Raw genomic sequence first — 24,153 nt, forward strand, 5'->3', positions numbered from 1 at the left:
GTGTGTGAGGAGAGGGAGAAGAATATGCCTGCCACCTAGTGGTGAGGTTTTGAAACTGTGTGTGTGTGTGTGTGTGTGTGTATGTGTGTGTGTGTGCTGTGTGCCTCAATTTTATCCCGTATCTCTCGATTTCTCTTGGCATCGGCCAAGTCATACAAAGCTGGTAATAGTACACTCTCTGGTAGCCCAGAGCAACTACATTGAAAGAAAGAAAAAAGTGTATGCTTTCTTCGTTGTAATATAAAGCGTTAACAATAATAAAAAGAAATTAGAGAAAAAAATGTTTATTAATTTGTTATTGTTTCAAAAAAAATCTTTTATGTAAATAATGACCAGCGTTCAAAGGGGAAAAAATATATGTAGATAAAGTAAGACAAATAAGTTTATCCGTGGGCAAAATTGTTTTATTATAATTATTATTCTGGCGGCAATACTTTATTATGCAGTTTTTGTTAATAATAATTATGTATGAAAAAAATGAAATGAAATCTTTAAGTTTTACGTCCAACGGTTATGCCGGTTAGGCTAAAGGAGACGGTGATAATGAGAAATGAGTGAAATGGTGGAATGAAGAGAGTGGGAGGAAACGGGAGAACCCCGAGAAAACCCACGAGCACCATAATTATGTATATTACATACTTTGTCTCACAGCAGTCTCTTATCATAGTATCCCTATTAACAGGTCGTAGACGAAAGAATCTACCTAGGTATAATGTGGTTTCATCCAACCATGTCATCATCACCATCATCATTAGCCTTTTGACGTCATTGACACGTTACTTCCCGTCATTTTCTAGCAGCTTCCTTTGCAGTCTCTATCACCTATCATCTTCCCCTCCCACATTTACCTTCTATCAATTCCTTAATAAGACATTCACTTTGCAAATGACAACAGCTATCTTCAACATTTCTCTGTTCTCTATTCAACCTCTACTGACACGTTCTTGTTGGATTTTCTCCCCAACCAGCTACTTTTCTCCAATCTTCTCCATATGCACATTTCAAAGTGCTTCCAATCGTTTCTTTCTCAGGTTTTCGAATGTCCAATTTTCAGCTCAGCACAATAGAATACACCGTTTGAAATATTTGATGTTTTTTTTTTTTTTTAATTTCGTAATTAAAAGCCCACATGATAGATTTTTCTTACAAGATGTTTCTTTGAGCATTGTTACTGTTGATTGCTGTTTCCCCATGTTCACATTCTAGAACTTTAAGAATCCTTCCCACGTTACAATGGCTAGCAAAAATTGATATACATACCCTGCATGTTCCTTTGTCAAGTACATCGCAACGGCTTAATCATTTTTAATGCAGTTTTCATTTAGAGTATAGAGAAAACGTAATTTTCTGTAAAATATTGAAATTTGAATTCAAATTAGTCAATTCACTTTAGCGTCTGGTAACACTGTCCAACACTGAATCTTTTTTTCTGAAAATTAATAGTTTTTCTCCCATGAGTTGGAAAATATTTTATTCTCCGTATTAGGTTTCAATTTTTGAAAACAAATAAAATCAAAAAGTGTAACTTAAATTTTCAATTTCATGAAATTAACTTCTATATTTTTCTTTAAGAAAATATGTTCCTGATTACAATAATATTAGTCATAATTATTGATACATTTCAATACATTAAAAATAAATGTTCATTAATATAAAATAAATTACGTCCTGCACCCCGCCACAGACAAAAGGTTCATAAATTTTTGCGGTAAAGAAGGGAAAGTAACTGTCGAAGGGAAATTTACCTACACACACTAGGTAACACAGTATGACGCAGAAACAATTGAGAGTCAATATTAAAGATTTATTTCTTGCTTGTTTGTGCGGTGAGCTTTATTTGGTTGTTGAAGAAATGTTCTACTGTATAGCAGATAGACAGTATCGAAGGTTGTGTTCTTGCGATACAAAATGTATGGATGTTTCACTGTGAAGCTACTAACTTTAGCAAACGTTATTTCGTCTTGTGAAAATATGTTGTTACATTTCTGACAATGCCTAGGAAATGTATGCATACTGAATCAACTTCTGTTATGTGTGTGTGGACGGATTACTCTAACATCAAAGTTCACGAAGATAACGCCTGTTGTTAGAAAGGTGTATAAATTGTATTTTTCATCAAACACCGACATGGGCAAATCTTGGGCACTGAAATTTCGCTGTAAATCCAGTGCAGTGAATCTAAGGGCATGATTATGTGATTTTTACAAATGGGTGCCATTCGCTACATCAATACTATGGTTTCAATCACATGATCATTTACATTACTGCTACTTTCGCCTTTCAAATGTAAAGAGAATAACGTCCAATTCAACACCAAGATCCATCCCGCATGGTGGTTTCTCCGTGTCAGTGTCACCAGAAGCATGTACAGTAGACAACAATGATCTTGATAATGGTGAATGAGGTATGAGTAGTGAACGTGAGGATTCTACATACAGGAAACGTGCTAGAGATCCATATTTGATTGATCAGGAGAAAATGATCGATCTGTGATAGAGTTGAACTTACTCAAACAACAAGCTGAGCTCCTAGCTTCTAAGATTTCAAGATTGAAATCGTCTTCAAAAAGAAATTGAGTTGAGTTGATTTTAGTTTAGCGTCCCGTTCAGCAGCGAGGTTATATGAGACGTGGACCTACTGATTAACGTGGAATCCGAACCACATGAGCTCCCGCCGGGGAATCGAACCCGGGTCTCCCACGCCAAAGGCGCGTACGCTAACCGCTTAGCCACGAAGGAGCTCTGAAAAAGAAACATTCTACTGTGATAAGTAACATGAGTTTCTTAAATTTTATAGCAGTTTGACAATTGCGTATATAACAAAGATGTATGACTGATGTAGACTTTACAAATACAGTATAAATGTGATGAATGACGGAAACTCTTTCACTCGTCAAAAGCAAGTATGAAGTGTGTTCTCCTCCACAACGCTAATACTCAACCTTCAATTTCAGTTGTATACTCAGTAAATTTGAAGAAAACTTCTCAATATTTGAAAGTCTTGTTGCAGAAAGTGAGCTATGATGGAGCGTAAGTGGAACATATGTGGAGACTTGAAGGTGATTGATTTGGTGCTATAATTACAGTAGCGTTACACAAAACACTGTTGTTTACGTTGAGTGGGATAGTAGAGCAAGGAAAATGCATACAAAGGGAATGGTCTGCTCGTGCATCCCTCGCTCCCGGAATTAAGCATGTGAACGAGGAACCTCTTGTCAATGCTAATATTCTTTTCTGTCTCTCCTCCACATTATATTCCGTTTTATTAAGGTGTTTGTAAAAGAGAAGCTGGAAAAAGAAGGACAATGATTTAAGTGTCTCTAAGAAAAGTTCCTAAATAACTCAGTTGATAAATTAAAAGATATCTTTATTGACCCCCATCGATTGATGAAAGATGACGTATTCTATTAAAAAAATAACTGACAGAAGTGAGAAGAAGAACTTGATTTCTCTTAAAGAGTGTCTCAGAAAACTTTCTGGTAAATAACAAAAGCGCGAACTATGATCAACTAGTTGAAGAGCTGTTGACTTACCTGCACACTGTGCTATCCAAAATTCCACTCAAAGTGTATTTCTTACATAGTCACTATCTTCTCTTTCCCGAAAACCTAGGAGTTGTGTCTGTGATCATGGTAAGAGATTTTCACCAATCAATTCAGATACTAGAGCAGCAATACGAAAGAAAATGTGATGTATTATTTTTCGTAGATTTTCTGTTAGAACTTGGTACGTGACACGGTCCTTACTTCATAGGTGTTTCTTTTATGTTGTGCTTCTTAATAGGTATCAATGTATCTCTATGTCTATACTTTTTTTTATCACTTGGTTATCACCTTTGTCTGGTTGGTAATGGCACTCATATCAGCTGCATCTTTATAAATACAGATTATTTCATACGTGCGGATTTTTACTAGTTTTCATTTTTAATACCAGTTCTTGCGAAATTGCATGGAATAGTATGTTATACGTATTGGTTTATCCTTCTGATGTCCAAACGTGCCATGTGTATATATATATATATTATATAGTTTGCTATGCACACAACACTAACAATTTTAAATAGAACATAAAATTCAAAAATATCGAATTTCCTTCAAAATGTCAATTCAACGCTTCTGTAAAACCAAATCTGATAATGCTTATCTAACTTCAGATTCGTAATGAGGAGGTCAAAATCTCTCAGGAACACCTACTTCCGTTCAGGTAAGAGAAAAAATTAAAAATTTGTAGAGCAGTAAATTAACATGTTTGTATTTATGTCCTTTCTAAATAGCAAGCTAATATAAGACGAAACTTACAGTTTAAGGAGCGATCTGAACCACTGTAGAGCATTCGGTGCTCTCCCATTGAAAATTAAACTCTGGTTCTCGTGCATACAACAGAGAAAAAAGTATTTATTGATGCAAGGATAAGTAGAGTTTTCATAACACTTTTGGTGATAATTCTGATTAAACTAGGGGTAAAAGTGAGGGGAAACGCGGTCCTCCCCTCTCCAAAAAATATTTACGGTGCCCTCCAGTTTTTAAAAAATTACAATGGGCAAAGATAGGCACGGGGCGCGATGACATGCCGCTACCTACCGTCCCCCTACCTTTTCAGATACACTTTTAGCCCTGGCTTAAACGTTTTTACCAATTCTACTTTCGTTCCTGCATTTCTCACAGTTCAGACCATTTTCTTTATTCTAATTACTACGCACTTATCAGTGACGAGGATAAGGGGAAAAGGGCGGGTGCCCCTCATGGTAGAACCTCCTCTGACTGTCCCCAAACATTTTGAATTATTAAGTAATATAAAACTATTATTTTCAGCATACAAAAAAAGTAGATGCTCCTTTCCCAAATGTCTTCGCTCCTCCTCTTGCCTCTCCTCCAAGAAATTAAAGCTGGTATCGTCACTGGTTCTTAAACATATACAGTATCATATTCTTGTTATATCTTATTCACTATTATCCTTTCAAATTCCGTTTCAGATTTCCTATCATTTACAATGAGAGAAAACTCACAAAAAACTTTGTTGCGGGGGAAGAGCGGGGGACTAATACTACAAATCACTACGTCTGTGTAGCATTGCACGGGTATTATTCTACACCCGAAAAAACAATAAGCCATTGTAAAATATTTCTATTTCTATCTATATTTTCAGGAAAAAATATAGAACTAGATTGTTTATATATATATATATATATATATATATATATATATATATATATATATATATATATATATATATATATATATATATATATAAGAGAAAGAGTACAGATGAAGTGTGACATCAAATTTTCATGTTACAACAATCATTTTCCTACTAAACAAGTATAGTTTTATTCAGAAGTTGTACAAATGTATTTTGAATTAGGAAGTTTTAGGGGGGACCGAACCCGGTGGATCCTCTTGTGGGTGCTCCTCTGCTTGACGCAGTTGGTGATTTGATAATGTAATCTTACTCAAGATTATATTCGCAACCTACTAACGGAATCGAACTCAAGATCTGTTCTTAATCAATTTTAATATTTTACGGAACGTCTTTCTATAATTCTTCTTTAATGAACCACTCAGCTCTAATTTTATAAATTTTGTATTATGTAACGTTGATAAATAATCCACTTTCACAGTATTATAGTAGTTACTACTTAAAGATTTTATTATTTGCTGTTTGCACATAAAGTTAAAAACGGAAATAAATATTTTTAAATCAGTGGTGAGTTTTTTCATTACCCATACAAATGAAACGACATACAGTCTCATGTTTACATAAGACTCCTTTCAGACCATGCGGCGTTTGCCGCGTGTTTTTTCTGGCACGGCGTCGTGATTATTTGATTACCATTAATATATATGAGGCTTTTCAGATAATCCGGCCAAGGCGTTTCGCCGCGTGCGGTCTCCGTAAACATTACTGCGCCCTTCAAGACGCGGCGAGGCTGTCGCGTCGTGATCAGTTTGTTGATTAGTATTGTTGCTTATGGTTCTTTGCAGAGTAGACGGCGTGCGTCTGACAACTTTTTATAGTTTAATCTTCTACTATTAAAACATTGGAGAATGTGATTTAAATCCTGTTTTTTTTTCAATTGAATTTGATATTTTATTACTTGGGCTATATGGGTCGATGCATAAGTTCGTGCGGTTCATATATTTTAGTTTTATTCTGCTGTTCTGTTAATTCAAATACAAATACAACATAGACAAAACATTAACATATTCTACGAGTGTAACAATACATTGCTTACATTTTACTGTCACTCACATTAACTCACAATCACTCAGTGATGTATTTACCTCCACTATCTATGATCTTCTGCCAACGTTCAAGTAGCAGTTCAATGCCTCGCCTGTATAACTGTTTTGGTTTTGACTCTAAGAAATCTGTTAGCCTTTGGCGAAGAGAAGCTTTTCTTTGCTGTTCTTTCAGAATTGCTTCATTCCCGTACATTGCACAAATTGTTCTCGTAGTTTCTGCTGCACTGAATCCTCGGTTAAACTTGAAGAGTAAAATGTGACGCAAATTGTCACTTTTCTCAAATTGACATTCCATATTAGCTTGTCTGAAATATATACAATAATACGTTAACAATCAAGAAAACCAGTGTTTCACAACACACAAATTCCAAACTACAGTAAAACAAGGGAATAACGATAAATAATCGCGTTACGCCGCATTGTTGCCAACCCAAAAGAAACCCGCACGAACTTATGCTTCGACCTTTTATATTTTCAAAACCAAGTAACAATTGGATACAAATGTGTAAATATGAAAATCAAACATTTTCGAAACGTAGAATTTCCAACTATATCTCAGAGCTGCGGCAAGTCTTTCAATTTGTGAAATGACATGTCTTATTTGGGCGTTTTTCCTTATAATTTGTCCTTTTAGTTTCTCTAACACCTCATCAAAGGTTGCTACCGGCATGCGAAAATAATTTCAAAGCTTTCGTTTCGTCACTTTTTAAGTCACTAAATAGTAACACATGTCTTTGAATATTCAAGAAATGAACCCATTTTCTTCCCCTGTGCTTTCGTCTTTTTGATTTTGAGTAGAACCAGTACAAATATAATAACCTCTCTCGATCATCCATACTGTTTCTATCGTAAAAACGACAAATCAGTTTGGAGGGCAAAAAAGTAGCTGTGATGTTCACGAAAAAAGCCGTATGTTTCATGGTGTGTAGTGTGAAAGATGTCTAACACATATTCTGTGAAATGAGGCAGTTTAACGGGTTTTCAAAATCAAAATTAAACCCATGTCCATGAGGTTTTCTGCAGCCCATCTATATGAAATTAATCAATTAACTTAAGATCAATGAACTCGCCTTGACGAAAGAAATACCCTATCCCCGGGAACTTTATTATGGACCGTGTACCGGAAGTAGTTGGCTGGAAATAAATAATTCAGATACTGATCGCTTTCCTTGGTCAAGACGAGTCGATTGATATATATGTTGCATGCATGCAGTAGCTGGAAACAACCACGCCGGAAACTGTGTTAGGCACCCTGTACCGGAAGTGGCTAATTCAGATACTGATAGCTTTCTTTCGTTAAGACGAGATAATTGATATACATGATGCATCTGTTCAATTGCTGGAAATACCCTATTCCCAGAAACTATATTATTAACCATGTACCGGAAGTAGTTGGCCGGAAGTGACCAGTTCCAGTACAGACCGCTTTCCTTCATCAAGACGAGTCGATTGATATACAGGGTGGTTCATTTAAAATTTGCCACCCACTGTACTAACATTTATAAAACAACATATCGTGTAAAAGCAACTTTCAATTCTTGTTATAAAAGTGTTATTATTCGAAAAGTGTTCGTAACACTGTGGGAGAAATCACGTTCGAAATGTTTACAAATGACATAAACACTGAATTGTAAAATGGCGTTTGTTTCTTATTAACCATTCAGTCATCTCTTTTACCCACTAGAAACATCTGCAAGCTGTGTAATGATAAACATAACATGTGTTACCTTAGTCGGTATGGTTTAGGGCAAAATATTCTTTTGCTCGCAATTAAAATATGGAGCACGTAAAGCACCATTGGAAAGCTCGTTTAAGCCTATTTACAAAAACTCAGTGCAATGAATACGATGCAATGCAATGAACACAGTGCGTGTGACAGATTTGAACGTATACTGTATGATTTAGAGATCGTTAGCGATACAGGCTATGAAAGTGCGCATTGCACGAAACGAAACTGTTCCCATTTAGGGAACGGGAACAGAGAGAAGGATGAGTATCCCAGTGAGCTATTTATCTTTGCCTTGGCATGTTGACTTGAAATGTATTGTTATTGAGAGTTCGTGAAAGAACAAAGATACCATTATTATCAAATCTTGTTGTTAACTGGATGAGACATGAACCATACTGAGTCACCGTAGCTCAGTGGTAGAGCATTGGTATTCGGTAGACTAAGTTAGATCCCCACGGACGACCATCATAACTTAGATTTTGCCGGAAGTGTTAATTTATCATAACCGGGAAATACCTGGAGCCTTGATAATACTCACTGCCTGACACCTTACCCACCTCCCTTCCGCTAACCTATCTCGCGTTGTGCCATATTTGCTTAAAGGACATAAACTGAATGCGAGGGGGCGCGGTGGCTAAGTGGTGGAGCGTTCACCTCCGGTACTCGGGGTCCGTGGTTCGATCCCAGCTCGCGCCGTGTGGATTTTGTGGTGGACAAACACCGTGCTCGTGGGTTTTCTCGGGGTTATCCCGTTTCCTCCCACTTTCTTCATTCCACCATCTCATTCATTTCTCATCATCACCGTCACCTTTAGTCTAACCGGCATAAGCGTGTGATGTAAAACTTAAAGATTTCATTTCATTTTATAAACTGAATGTCATGGAATTCAGCACACTGACAGTATTTGCGTTCTGTTAATAGTAGTAGATAAAATTAATTGCATGAATGATCATATCGATTCTCCGCAGGTCATCTTTCAACAAACGATGTCTCTATTTAACTGCAAAACAACTAAAGTGCAAGGTGTACTCTCTGAGTATTATTATTTGACAGGTAGATAATGCACACTAAACGCGAAACGGCGCTGTGAATACAAGAGCTACACGACCCTACACTCGTTCTCGGTTTCGATCCGAAGGAAGACTTCTATCTGTGTTAACTTATGTTTTCAACATGGATATCCTATTGATATGTGTGTTAGATGCATAACTTGTATATTCATAAACACTAATGTCTAAGTAGTGAGGTGCTGCCGTACTCTTTCATAGTGATTTATTCTCTGTGTGTTCTTTTGTGGTTTACGGACTTCCAGCCAGTGTGAGTTGTCTTTCTATTGTTTAGAAGAATGAGTTACAGTGTAGAGGAGTGATTTGACATTGTGGCAATATACTTTCGCCATAATAGTTGTGCTAGAACTACAGCTCGGATCTTTAATGGAAACCATCCAGCCAAATATGTATCCCGTCAATATGTTTCACACCTGTTGAGGAAAGTTATGGCCACTGGGTCAGTAGGTAATAAGAAATTTCATAGAAAACAGCATGTACGAACGAAAAGTGAAGTAGCGGTTCTGGGCATTTCTATATGGACAATTCCCAAACCACTAGGCAGGTGTCGCAAGTGTCAGGAATAGACAAGACTAGTGTATTGCGCATTTTAAGGAACCACAAGTTCAAGCCTTGCAAAACCCATCTTCTGCATGAACTCAATGAAGATGATGGCGATAGACGAGTTTTGTTTTGTGAAATGCCGTATTTTTCTCGCGTAAATTTCGCACTTTTTTAGACGAAAAAAGTTGTTTTGAAACAAGGGTGCGTAAATTATGCGGGAAAAAAATTAGCCACATTAGTGAACATCATCTAATTTTTCCCCAGTCAAAATAACACGAAAATACCGGTACACATTTTCTTTGTAGCAAGAATTGACAACAACTAATTCTAAATTTGTAGAAACATAACATTAAAAATTTCATTAAGAAGTCGTGTGGTTTCTTACCTTACAACAATGGCTTTGCTGCGTTCCCAATTGTTCATTAGCTACCGTAATTGATTCCTGGAAAAATGCTGTTTCACAAAAAGTTTCCGCGTGCGCAAATTATGCGAGGAAAATAAAATATACAGAAAATGTCCTTCAAAATTGGGATGCGAAAATTATGCGAGGGCGAAATTTACGCGCGTATTTACGGTAATAACTGAACGAATAAGGCTAAATTCGAATATACTTTATAACACATGTTTCTCTGATGAATGCACCTTCTTGTTAAATGATATTGTAAATCGACACCTGTCTTTATTGGGATGATACAAATCCAAAAATCCCCATTGAAGCCGATACTCAATATCCTGAAAGATTAAATGTTTGCTTCGTCATCTTTTAACCGTACTGTTGCCCCTGTCTTTCTGCCACATAACTTGAACGTACACGCCTATCTTGATTCGTTACAGAATTATGTGGATCCTATGATTACTGAAATAGTTGAAAAGGATGCAACTTATTCAGAAGACATATTTTTCCAACAAGACGGTATGGCACCACATTATGATGTGCAGGTTAGGCAGGTTTTTAGATCAGAGGTTTCATGATCATTGGATAGGTAGAAGAGGTCCTATTGACAGGCCTGCAAGGTCCACTGATCTTTCACCGTTAGATTATATTTATGTAAGGGCACTTAAAATCTAAAATCTACGCCACAAAACCACATTCACTACATGAGCTACGACAAAGAATAGTGGCAGAATGTAGAGAAAAATAACACCAGAGATCATACAGAATGTATGCAGTCATTTTGAGCAACTCCTTTACTACGTATGGAAGTTCAGAGCGGGAACTTCGAACACTTAATAAAATAAGGATTATATTCCAACTGTACGGTGTGTTGAGTATTTCTAACTGTACGTATTTACTGGAACACTATTGTCTTTATTAGAAACGAACGGAAATTTAATACACAATAGATCAGCAACTGATTCCTACCTTCATTTTTTAAATATTTTATTCTTTCTTTTCCCATTCTCTTTACCATACTTAGAATATGGGTTCGGACTACTGAACGTTCTCCACAATTAATGTTAGTAACTAGGCCAGAGAATGTGGTTTACATCAAGTCAAACGAGCACAGCAACGTTGCTACAAGCTCTTACTAAAACAGAGGCAAATTCCAACTTATTGTATGCAACAGTTTCAATCACAATATTTTGTATTTATTACTATAATTCCAAATTAATTGCAATTTTGTCTGCGAACTCAAAAGCTCTTTCAAATGCTGTGTCAATTGATCAATGTTGATCTTTACAGAAATTAAAATTTTATCATTATATCCCAAAACATGCTGCTATACGGTCAAATTGTTCAAAGTAAAAAATGATATGAAATGAAATCTTTGAGTTTTACGTCCCACGTTTATGCCGGTTAGGCTAAAGAAGACGGTGATGATGAGTAATGAATGAAATCGTGGAATGAAGAAAGTGGGAGGAAACTGGAGAACCCAGAGAAAACCCACGCACACGGTGTTTGTCCACCACAAAGTTCACTTGGCGGGGGCTGGGATCGAACCCGGGACCCCAAGCACCAGAGGTGAACGCTCTACCACTGAGCCACCGTGGCCCGAGTTGTTCAGAGGAGTGTATCACGTTCTTATCTTCTACTGCGTGGTAGTGGTGCAAGGAACGTTGTAACGTGATAACACTACCAATTTATGATTTTATTGGCAATGCAGTTCAAAGCATGGGAGTACGGAAAATGGTCAATAAATGTCCATACAAATAACGTTGTTATAAATAGACTCAAAAGAGCTTTCCAATGGTGTATTACGTGCTCCATGTTTTAATTCAGAGCAAATGAATGTTTTGCCCCTGATCATACCGACCATATTATTACTTAAGTTAAACATTTTTTTTCTTTTTTTGTTGAAAGATGACCTGTGGAAAATCGCCATGAACTTTCATGCAGTCTATTTCATCTACTACTATTAACAGAACGCAAATAGGATCCGTGTGCTGAATTCCATTGCATTCAGTTTATGTTCTTTAAGTAATTATGGCACAAGGAGAGATATGTTAGCGGAAGGGAGGTGGGTAAGGTGTCAGGTAGTGACTATTATCAAGGCTCCAGGTATTTCCCGGTTATGATAAATTAACACTTCTGGCAAAATCTAAGTTATGATGGTCGTCTGTGGGGATCGAACTTAGTCTACCGAATACCAATGCTCTACCACTGAGCTACGATGAATTAGTATAGATCATGTCTCATCCAGTTAACAACAAGATTTTATAATAATGGTATCTTTGTTCTTTGACGAACTCTCGACAAAAATGCGTTTCAAGTCAAGATGTCAAGACGAAGATAAATAGCTCGCTGGGATACTCATCCTGCTCTCTGTTCCCGTTCCCGAAACGGGGACAGTTTCGTTTCGTGCAATATGCACTTTCATAGTCTGTATCACTAACGATTTCTAAATCATACAGTATACGTTCAAATCTGTCACACGCACCGTATTCATTGCATTGCCACACAAAATGAATTTTTGTAAATAGGCTTGCAGTGGTGCCTTACGTGCTCCATATTTTAATGAGAGCAAACGAATATTTTGCTCTAAACCATAGCGACTAAGCCGACACACGTTATGTTTATCATAACACAGCTTGCAGATGTTTTTAGTGGGTAAAAGAGATGACTGAACGGTTAATAAGAAACAAACGCCATTTTACAATTCAGTATTAATGTCATTTGTAAACGAACGTGATTTCTCCCACAGTGTTACGCACACTTTTCAAATAATAACTTTTTTTAAAAAACAAGAATTAAAAGTTGATTTTACACGATATGTTATATTATAGATGTTGCCAGATTTCGCCACTAGATCACCGGAAATAGGGCGACATGTCTAATGTTTCTCACAGTGCAGATTGCTGACCTTGATGTATCAGTTGGTAATTGAGGGAATTCATGACGTTTACTACTCTAAACATGACCTTGTTTGAGAATTCCTGTGTCTAATGGGTAACATTTTTTAATGCAATTTCTCCTAACGCATTGGGTGAAATTTCATAACAATTATATTTTCATAACTAGTATCAAATATGCTTTCAAACGTTGTGCTAATAGACCCATGTTGCAATTTACAAAAAATGAAGGTTTTGCCACTAGACCGCAGGAGGTGGGGCAGTGCGGCTGAATTTGCCACAATTATTCGTCCCCTTTAAGATCAAAGTTGACATGTTTCGGGATTTTTCAAACAAACCTCTCTATTACGAGATACAGTGGGTCTCAAATTTTAAGTGAACCACCTTGTATATGTTTTCATGTGTAGAATTGCTGGAAATTGCCCATCCAGAAAACTGTATTAGGTACCGTGCACCGGAAATGCTTGACCGGAAGTAACCAATTCCGGTACTGATCGCTTTCTTTCATCAAGACAATTTCATTGATATAATGTTGCATGTGTGCAACGACGGGAGAAACAGAGAATCTGGAAATAATAATAATAATAATAATAATAATAATAATAATAATAATAATAATAATAATAATAATAATAATAATAATAATAATAATAATAATTAGCAGTAGTAGTAGTAGTAGTAGTAGTAGTAGTAAGACTCATCAATAACTGATGTAAGAAACAAAATTCTCCCAAATTGCCATTGCAAAGCAATTATTAGCTTGTTAAATAAGCAATGAAAATAGTAAATCGAAATATGTGTTAAATTTTGTCATAATTTATTTTACAAAATGCTGATGTTGCTTGTTCGTTCGTGAAAGCTATAGTTATACTTTTCTTTCTTTCTTTCCACTGTATGTAATATTCGAAAAAAAAAATAATAAATTCAGAGGAAAAAAGAACTTACTGAAAAGTATATCTCATGTCGCTAAATGCTACTTTTTTTAAAAAAAAAATCAAATATACGTTTTTCTATTCACTTTTAAATGAATTCTGAGGTAGTACCATTGATAGAGTGAGACATCATAGGCAATTTCCATAGCAACAACAATTGACAATCTGCATTACTCTTTTTATTTATTTTTTGTTCGTTTTAAATTCTTTTTCTCGCTCTGTGGTTGGATTGAATGTCAGACATCGACGAGAAGTGCTATTGAAAATCAATAGAAAGCCCTTTTGGCAACAGATCGGAATATTACGGCTTCACACACGTTCATTGGAAATGTTTATTATATATACTAGACGTGTCGCTGCTACTCAATCCGGGCTTCGTTTTTATGACGAAAAGTTTATGTCAATTTTACTTATTTATTTTTAAAGTCCACAATGTACTGTATGTACTTTTCTCGATTCTTGTAACTACTGTTCTGTGTGTTTAAAATATAACAGATTGAAAAACAGAAAAAAACTTAAGAGATGCGAAGAATTATTAAGTACTCAGTATAATCAGTGCAGTTATCACTTTTTACGTACTGAGTATAATCAGTGCAGTTATCACTTTTTAAGTACTCAGTATAATCAGTACAGTTATCACTTTTTAAGTACTCAGTATAATCAGTGCAGTTATCACTTTTTAAGTATTCAGTATAATCGGTGGAGTTACCACTTATCAGTTGTGATATTTGCATTTTGGTTAGCTGGTCATTTCTTTTGGCTCACAGGTAGAACTTCCAGATGTTTCAGTATAGCCGAGACAGTTCCGGATTTACATAATCCATTCTCCTCAAAATTGTTCGAAACTTCAAAAGTACTGTTTTTTTCTCCAAAACATTCATGGAATATTTAATATCATTCGTGCCATATTTAATATAATTTGTACTATATTTAATATCAGTCGTGCTATATTTAACATCGTTCGTGCAATATTTACTATTAATCGTGCAATATTTAATATCATTCGTGTAATATTTAATATCAATTGTGCAATATTTAATATAATTCATGTAAAATTTAATACCATTCGTGCAATATTTAATATCATTCGTGTAATATTTAATATCATTCGTGCTCTATTTAACATCATTCATGCAATATTTACTACTATTCGTGCAATATTTAATATCATTCGTGTAATATTTAATATCAATCCTGCAATATTTAATATCATTCGTGTAATATTTAATATCAATCGTGCAACATTTAATATCAATCGTGCAACATTTAATATCATTCCTGTAGTATTTAATAACAATCCTGCAATATTTAATATCATTCTTGTAATATTTAATATCATTCGTGTAAAATTTAATACCATTAGTGTGGGGTCCAATACTGCAAGCCACTACGTCTATGTAATATTGAACGGGTATTATTCTGCATTCGAAAAGACGATACCTAGGTAAGTGATTGTAAAATGTTTTTATCATTATTTTAAGAAAAAATGAAGGAACTACATTGTTTTTATAAGAGAAATAGTACAATAGGTGATGAAATAGCACAATAAGACGTTTTTCTGGCACAGACGGATCTTATGAGTGAAAATCAAAGACAGTGTCCTTACGCTTTCTCGCTCCTATAACTGACATTTTTATGAAATTTATGGTACTATTTGCCTTCCTATCCTCTACGACAGTGAAAACGGGATAGCTGTTTTGCTAGAAACCTACAATCATTAAACTAATAATAACACTGTTCTACAAGGATTTGATTACTGTGATTAAAATGAGTGATCCTATACGAAATTACAGCTCTAAATCCGAATCCGACAATAAAAATTGGCAATTAGGGATAGTTTTCCAGTAATTTGATTGTACAGGGTAGAAGAATAAACTTCATAAATAACCTGGCTCATACACGTTTTGTCACCTTTTTAACTGATTTTAATATCCACTCATGAGAAGCGTACATAACAAGATGTATATCTCTACACACACTTATTTATTATGTATCCACAGCAACAACTCTTTTCTTTCTAATTTTCGATTACAAAAGAATAATCTCTTGATATCTTTATGCATCTTTCTTTTCTTTTCACATAATACTGTTCCACTAATTCGCCTCTGATTACCTTTTTATAAGCTGGCACAGATTGCCAATACTATATACAACAATATAACAACGTTATCGTTGTAGAATGACGCCTGAACGGGACTTCTGTAATAGTTTCACTATGAAGGAAAGAACCCTGGGTTAAAGATTATGAAACACCTACCTTTTGAATAGCCCACGTATATACTCAATATTATTTTTAATACAAATATTTTACTCTTCAAATATATAATATATTATAACATTGCATTTTTTAAATATATTTATTAATACGTCGATTTACAATTATCATCAATGGGCCTATTCAAAATTTGAATCTAGCTAAGAGTTTCCTTCATGTTCAAACAACATTAATCACAAACAAAGATCTTTAAAATATTAAATATTAGTAGGATCAGAAAGCATTAGAACATATAAACACATTGAGGATTATCGTTTGATACATTAATAAACTCTGAAAAATTAAAATATTCGATGTTCATTATTCTTATTCTTTCCATATAATAAGTTGCATCTGTTTTAAATATCTGTCATTACCTTGATGCGTTTACATTAAAATTATGATCTTTTATTTTTAAATATTTATAATATCCGCATGAAATTCGCATAGAATAAGAACACGAAAACAAGAGTAGCTTAAATACGTATTTCTCGGGGAGAATATAAATTGTCAAATTCAATATATTCTCGTATTACAATAAAGCTTTTAGATAATTTCTCAGAATGAAACACAAATTAACATTTCCTCAATTAATGCTAGAAAAGGAAATGGCAACAAAACTATAAGAAACAAATCAATAGTATTTTCAGTTGACTGCCATAAATTCATTTCATCACTTTCTTAACAATTTCATAATTGCATATATTTTTACACACATTTTAATAATAAATCAAATGAAGAACACATTAACCATAGACGTAAGCAAAGGTCAATCTAATACAAAATCCATCGGACGCCTTTGTGATAGTTCAAGTTATACGTTCGAAGGGCTCATTTAAGCAACATTGTATAGCACAATCTTGTGTACGTTCTTGTCTTGCATAGGATGATACCATATTTTGATTCCTATTTACAGAATTCATGCCATCTATAAATTGATTTTGTAAAAATCGGCGATAATTATTATTTCTACTGAAATTTCTGTTGCTGTTTCTAAAATTCCTAACACCATTTCTGTGATTAGGTTGTGTTCGATTACCGGTACGATTATAAGCATTCATTCTATTATTAAAACTAGGCACATGGGAATTATTTTCAGGTTGTACATTTACATTGCGAACAGAAGCATATTGTGGCTGATTACGTCCAGAATTACCCTGACCTCTATCTTGCATTCTATTATTCTGTATTGCTGACTGAGTTTCATAACTTTGAATAAGCATAATTAAATGGTTAAAGTTGATGCACTGTGCCGACATTAACAATTGTTGTAATCGAAATGGCAATAGAATTCTAATAGAAGCTATAATACGAGATTCCGGATGATTTGGATTTAGTGATATCAACTCACTGTATGTAGATACTACAAATTCCGTAATACTCATATGCAATTTTGGATTAAAATGCTTTGTTCTCAAGATGGCATCCCTATTCGCTGTCATGAAATCATTTTCGTAATTAGACAATAGAGCATTCTTAAAATCAGAGTATGTATAAAGACTACCCCTGATAGCCTTAAACCATTTTAAACAGGGTGGTAACAATATATGCGGCAATAGTTTTAAATACTGCGACTCATCTACACCTATAAGCTCGCACTCACCCTCAAATTTTCAAGAAACTCCCTAGCGGGTACATCTTCCGGTATGCCACTGAACTTGGTAAGTGATTTAACTTCACTGAATCGTATGGGTTTACCTGTTATAGTCTTCATATAGCTGTTGGAGCTTTGCCGGGATGACTGCCTCACTCTTCTCTCCCTATCAATTCTTTCCTCTCCACAACTTGAAGGTTCGTCAGCTTCCAACATCGTCCTAGGATGGCGACTAGGTTCACGAGTGTTAAATGCAGGTCCCACCATGTTCCTATATCCACCGTCTTGCGTTGCACTCTCGGAAACACAATTTTCCTTTATTAGATTAACCTCCTCCTGTAATAACTTGATGTGTGTATCATGGGCGTTTAGTGTTGCCTTTATGAGATCTACAGAGTTTTGGAATTCCGTGACTCTCTGTGATACTCTCTCCATCTTTTCGTCATATTGCTCAAATTTGACTAAAATATGCTGGTTCATCTGTGTAAATTGACGTTGGATAGCTTCCCACTTGTTTTTATTGCATTGTTCTAACTGTTCTAGCTTTTCTTCAAATGCTTCGTTTGTTGGCTTATTTTCCGGTCTAATTTTTCTTCAAGACTCCTAATTTGTTGTGCTATTTCTTCATTTTTTCGAGCTTCTTTTTCGTCAAGATTCCTAATTTGTTGGGCGATTTCTTTACTTTTTTGGGCTTGATCTTGAGTCTTTTCGTCAAGATTCCTAATTTGTTGCGTGAATTCTTCACATTTTCGAGCTTCTCTTTCGTCAAGATTCCTAATTTGTTGTGTGATTTCTTCACATTTTCGAGCTTCTCTTTCGTCAAAATTCCTAATTTGTTGTGTGATTTCTTCACATTTTCGAGCTTCTCTTTCGTCAAGATTCCTAATTTGTTGTGCGATTTCTTTCAAAATATCAGCAAGATTTTCATTGGGATTAATCTCTAGATGAGTACTCTGCTCTCCAGTTGTATTTCTATCTGTGACACTCATGATAATATTTCGACGTATCACTTTTCCGCTTCTTAGAGTGGTCACACTAAGGTCACTTATAATGTTGGCCGTTTTTACTGTACTTCGAAACGACAAACTTATTTTCCGGGTTCAAGGCACCAATTTTTAGAAGAATAACACTTAAATACTTCATAAATAACCTGGCTCATACACGTTTTGTCACCTTTTTAACTGATTTTAATATCCACTCATGAGAAGCGTACATAACAAGATGTCTATCTCTACACACACTTATTTATTATGTATCCATAGCAACAACTCTTTTCTTTCTAATTTTCGATTACAAAAGAATAATCTCTTGATATCTTTATGTATCTTTCTTTTCTTTTCACATAATACTGTTCCACTAATTCGCCTCTGATTACCTTTTTATAAGCTGGCACAGATTGCCAATACTATATACAACAATATAACAACGTTATCGTTGTAAGGGTGACCCTAAAATCACGTTACCGCCTATGAAGCAGTAAATACTTATTTTCAAATATCTGGTTTTCTTTGCCTAAATATCACCAATGACGTTACACACACACACACACACACACACACATATATATATATATATGTATATATATTCGTTTTAAAATGTTCTCCAACGCTCCCAGTTCTGAAGCCGAAAGCACTTGAAAGAGAATCTCAGAGGTTTACATTTTCAAAAACAATTGAACGCAGTGGGTGCTGCTGGAAAAATTACACAGAGGTTAGAACTCCAGCGACACTCTTCACGTTAAACAGTGCTGAAATACAGGGCTCTGAAATTGATGTTTTCATGCTTCTGACACCGTCCAACTCCAACACTACGTGCGTTGGTAAAAAAATAAAAAATTAAAAATTAAAATAAAAAATAAGGACTTTTTTTGTTTTATTAACAAGAATTGCTCCGTTTTCATGCACGATCATCTGAACACCCAGTGTATACAATGTATTTATAGTAGTTCATAAAATACTGTTTTTTTAGTAGATAGTAATTTGAACAAAGCTTTCTTTTCCTGACTCTTGCAGGTATTCATGCAATTTTGGTAGTCCTGTTCCGATAGTTTTTTTTTTTTTAGTATTCAGGCCTTAGTATTAGACTGTTTTCTTTGACTACTTGAATTAGCGTTGCTGGTGAGTGTGTAAACGTTTTGTTTACGCTGATTTTAGTGTGTTTGTCAAATACACAAAGGAACTGAGAAAGCAGCTCTGAAGAAATTTATACACCACAAGAAACAAATGATCATCTACATAAAGGAATGAGAGATTCAGCTCCTCGGTTGTTACGACAGCCAGATTTAAATGATATAGTGCGTGATCTTGGTGTAAGTAAACACCATGCGGAACTGCTAGGTTCGAGATTGTAGGAATATAATCTCTTATATCCTAGTATAAATATAAGTTTATTTCGGCACAGGAACGATTTTTTAGTCCATATTTTTCAAGTGAGAAAATGTTGACATTTTGCAACGATGTTCATGGACTAATGAAAGCTTTGGACATCAGATACAAGCCAGAGGAGTGGAGACTTTCTATAGCTGTGTCAAAAGTTAGTCTCAAGGGTGTTTTGCTACAGAATGACAATAAACTGCCCTCTATTCCAATTGCATATGCCAGTTTAGGTAAGGAAAGTTGAGATTCTAGAACAGATTCTAATATTAATTAAATACAGTGAGCATAAGTGGAAAGTGTGTGGTGATTTCAAAGTAATGTGTTGTTATTGGGAATATAACAAGGCTATACAAAATATGTATGTTTCCTTTGCGAATGGGATAGTCGAGATAGGAACTCTCACTACTTAAAAAGAAATGGCCCGAACGAAATTGGGTAGTTGGTGAAAAAACGCGCAGCGTCAAAGTCTCGTCGCGGTTGAAGATATTCTTCCACCGCTTCACATAAAAATGGGCCTCATCAAGCAGTTTGTAAAGGCTATGGATCCAACTGGCCCTGCGTTTGCATATCGTGGAGAAACATTTTCTTGTCTTTCAGCTGCAACACTAAAGAAAGGTCCATTTGTGAGTCCTCAGATTCGAACACTACAAAAAGATCACAGTTTTGTAGAATGTCTGACAGAAAAAAAGTGAGCATAAATATGTTTTCGCAAAGTAGTGGACAATTTCCTTGGAAGAAACAGAGCTTTCAACTACAGGGAACTAGTGACCTAAATAATTGAAGCCTGTAAAGTGCTAGGATGCAACACATCTTTGAAAGTTCATTTCATGGATTTTCATTTGGAATTCTTTCCGGAGAGTTGTAGTGATGTATGGGACGAACACGGAGAAAAGTTTCATAAAGACATGTCCACTATAGAGAAGTGATATGAAGCTAAGTGGATGCCTACTATGTTAGCGGACTATTGTTGGACCATTACTAGGAACAAGAAAGACGCGAAGTACAAAAGAAAAAGTAGTCAATAGACCTGTAATTTTGTGCCAACCAATTAATACACATACATTGTTTAGTATTCACTGTAAAAGTAATATATGCATACCTAAGGCATAACTGAATATTGTCTTTATTATGTCTAATATTATAAACTATGAGACTTTTTAATAGTTAGTATAAAATATATGTTTAAACGGCATATTTTAGGAAAACTTGTAGTAGTGATTACTTTTAAATTATCCCTGATAGAGAAAAACCAACAGAGTTGAATTCTGCGCTAAAATTCAAGTTAAGATAACTTTTTATTCCAAAAATAGAAAACAGTTAATTTTTGTAGAACAGTGTAATTAATATGTGTTTGCTTCCATTAATGCCGATATGAAATTATCAAAATATTACTTATGACATTTGAAAAATAAGTATACTGGTTTTAACATGGGCTAAAAAGACAACACCCTGTACTTTACGGTGGTACTAAGAAAAAAATCGACATAAAAAATTAAGATCGGTTAACATCTTCTGTTCGTGAATCGCACTTAAAGTTTTTGAACATTTCAAAAAATCGTTCATTTTTGTAAATTTTTAAAGTTACTTCAACCTTTTAACATAAAGACGCTTTACCTTTTTTAACCTTTTCTAAGGTTTAAAGAACCTAAGTAAGTTAAATTCTGATCAATAATGTTATATTTTCTGTTCGCGCAAGGTCTGAAAATAAACAGAAATTTATCAACCTTTCTCAATTTTCATTGTGAAATTCTTCGTTTTCCTAGGAAAAACAGAAGCAGAATTCACTTGACTTGAACTTATTTGAACTTGATTTAATCATACGCTAATTGAATCGTACTGTTCAGAAAACATTTACAAAGAAGCTAAATTTGAAGGCCCAGCGGAAAGCTCACAATCTTCAGCGAGCACTGAGTGGAAAAAAGGTTCTTAAATTGTGGAGGTCCTCAGCAAATTATGAATACAGACATAATTCTACCTCTAAGGTCTCGGAGTATGAGGAAGATGAATACAAACCAAGGACATCAACTAGAAAGTCCCAATGGCAGAAGAGAATTCAAGTTAGTGCAACAGCGCTAAACAGTGATCGGTTCATAGTCTCTGTCGGGCAACAGCTGTCATAGCGTCAACCGTTCTACAAGACGTGTCGCCACGTTTGGCCTAATCCTCGTTTTGCCTAACCAATTATCTGACACTTTTATGACAGATAAATGATAAGATTTGTGTCCGCCATTTTAGGCGAAAAAAGAATCCTCGTTTGGCCTAATCCTCGTTACGCCTAAAATAGCGGACAATAAGAAAAAAATCGCGGAAATTCAACTAGAGGGAAATTATATAAGAGAAAATTCCCTAGTATATAAAGAATTAAGAAATGCAAAATATATAGATTAATATTATATTAACTATTTTCGAGGAGTTAGGATTACCAAAACTCCTTTATGTATTTACTAGGACCATGGATATATACGAATATATATGAGTAGGCGAATAGCAAAACCCGTTAAATTCACATTTTAAAATTTGTGACAAATCGAGAAAAACTGTTTAAACACGTCATAATTTTAAAATAACATTAGAAACTAGAGAACATTAAAAAATTAAGAATAATGTGAGTGTTGTTCTGTTGAAAGCTGTATAATCACACTAGTCTGTGAATTGCGTTATTTAAGAAAATAGTTTGGATTTAACAGGTTTTGCGTATGTAAATGGAAATAACAGCTCTTTCATCTGGACCAGCGGCCATTTTTGTTGAGGCTCAAGATACAGAACCTATCAAAAAGAAAGGGAGTCAGAGTCAGAAATCGGTATTATGCCTACTAAAATATTGGGGGAGGGGGTGTATTATTAACTATACCTTGCACAAGATTGGCACAAATGAATATGGATACATAAATGCTACATTAATTTTGTTCTAAATTGAAAACAATGGATCAAAATGTGCAAAAAATTGAATTATGTAACCTCCTCTCCATCATCATCTACTAAATGGAAATCCATACCGTCGTCGTTCTCTGGTACATCACCATTTTCTCGGTTTTCTATTCCTTAAAAACCTCTTTGTAAAACGTGAGCTTTGAGCTGCTTTCAATCTTCAAACCCTTCGTAACTACAAGCGGAGTTAATTATACCTATCCGTATACATTTCTAAACTGAATGACTATATTTTGGAAGAGTTTGTAACCTTTTATGGACTAACATAGGGTGAATATTAATTTGCCAATTATCCCAATATATGAATTTGAAATATAGCAAAACAAAATGTGCAAATGTTGAGTTTGAGCAAAACAGTGGCAGAAAGAGAATCAGAAATGGTAAATAAGTGGCAATTTTTTTTAACATGTTGCACGAGAAACATGTTATAATTTTGAATGATAATTGACAAGAGACATTTTAAGAAAGAGGTTCTGCTGAAGCTGAAGAGTCTGTTTAGAGAAGAACCTAATCCAACAATGTTCTGTTCAAAGTAAAGAGTTATCCTGAAATACAAAACAAACGACTTTTAACCATGTCCACTCACTTTGTCTTTTTGGCCAGATTTCGTTTCCAGTTTTTCATGTGTCTTGTACGTTTTCTAGACAATTTTGGTGTTGTCTGATAACAAAATTATGATCATCGCTGCTTAAAGTATCGTTTTCTTTCGATTTTGCGTGCATTTGTCTAGTAATTATTAAAGAAAAGCAAATAAGCACAGAAAAGTTTCACGAACAGTTAGATTAAGACGTGTAGTGTCTCCATTTTCAGTCCAGGGTGCGCGGTGGCTCAGTAGTAGAGAGTTCACCTCTGGTGCTTGGGGTCCCTGGTTCGATCCCAGTTCGCGCCATGTCGACTTTGTGGTGGACAAACACCGTGTGCGTGGGTTTTCTCGGGGTTCTCACGTTTTCTCCCACTTTCTTCATTCCACCATTTCATTCATTTCTCATCATCATTGTCTCCTTTAGCCTAACTGGCATAATCGTGGGACGTAAAACTAAAGATTTCATTTTCTTTATTTTTTCAATTTTCAGTTCAAAAATAAAATAAAAAATAATGAAAGCGCACACTCAAATTCTGCCGAATAAAATTTCGAATCATTTACGAAAAGCTGCAATAAATATTCAGATTACTAAACTAAGCCTATACAGTACGAAACC

This window comes from Thermobia domestica, chromosome 8, assembly GCF_964235325.1.
Source record: "Thermobia domestica chromosome 8, izTheDome1.hap1.1, whole genome shotgun sequence".
NCBI classification, from domain to species: Eukaryota; Metazoa; Arthropoda; class Insecta; order Zygentoma; family Lepismatidae; genus Thermobia; species Thermobia domestica.